We start from the raw sequence: 1,183 nt of genomic DNA on the forward strand, positions 1-1,183 counted from the left end.
GAGTCAACATTTCGCCCGCCAGCAGTGCTCTTGCGAGCATTTTATATGACAAATATTTTACGAAAAAGCTCAGACATTTATCGTTAAAATTCTTTGAAGCAACGAAAAAGCTCAGATACAATTATCGTTAAAATTCTTTGAAGCAACGTTAACATATGAGTAATCGAACTAATGCATTATGTAATACCTGGCCTTTAGACCAATTTACTTCTTATGTGAAGAGCTTCGTCCACTCAGCTTCGAAAAGTGAATCAGAAGTAGCCAGACCCGACAGGTTCAATCAGAGAACTTCGTTCTACCAAGTAGAGCTTCTTTCTATGAAATCGCTAGGCTGTTAAAGCGCTTGAAAATTGCGGTCACACCTCCCGGAGGTACAGAATTCCCGTGAAGGATTTTTTCCAAGAGACTCCAACCTTTCTCCTTGTGGATCCAAGTGGAAAGTAAAATGTTCCAGTCGGAAACCATAAAATTTTGATCAACGCTGGCTCTGGTTGCGAGCAAACATGCAATACGGGACAAGACATCAGTTTCGGCGTCTAAGGGCTTTACACTCAGAATCTGTTCTGTCGTCATTGCACACACGGTTCTGTCGTATGAATTGATGAAGTGTTCCGTCCGTGTACTTAGCAGTACGCAATATTAATGTCACTTCGTTGCGATTAAATCCGTAACGTATCAAGTGGTGCAACAAAGTATCCCACTTGATGTCATTTATCACACGTCCCCCGGATTGTGACCGGAGCATCAGAGCGCACAAGATAATTAGTTGAACATTGGGTCTCAACTTGCTGATATCTAACGGAAAGACCATGTTTTTAGGCACGGGCCCACCCATCGATTTCCGAGCAGCTTCGAAATCAACAATAAGCTCATCAAATGTGTGTTTGTTTGTCTCGCTCAATGAGGTTAAACATTGTGTCACATAACCAATATGCGCATTATCATCAATTAAGAGCTGCGACGGTCCCGCTGAAGTAGAAGTTCCTTGTTGGCCACGCACTCCTGGATGCAGTAGGAAGTCGAAATAAAGATCTGTTTATTCGCTCGGCGAGGTGGGTAGATGCAAGTTCAAATCAAAATCAAATGGAAGCTTTGGCCCTCTTTCTTCGTCACCAATCACTTTTATTTTTGCTCGTGAATCTTGCGCTCTCAGCTGGCGATCAGTTGCATTCCGCTGATTGTT

This window comes from Plasmopara halstedii (genome assembly GCF_900000015.1).
Source record: "Plasmopara halstedii genome assembly, contig: Scaffold_3109, whole genome shotgun sequence".
NCBI classification, from domain to species: domain Eukaryota; phylum Oomycota; class Peronosporomycetes; order Peronosporales; family Peronosporaceae; genus Plasmopara; species Plasmopara halstedii.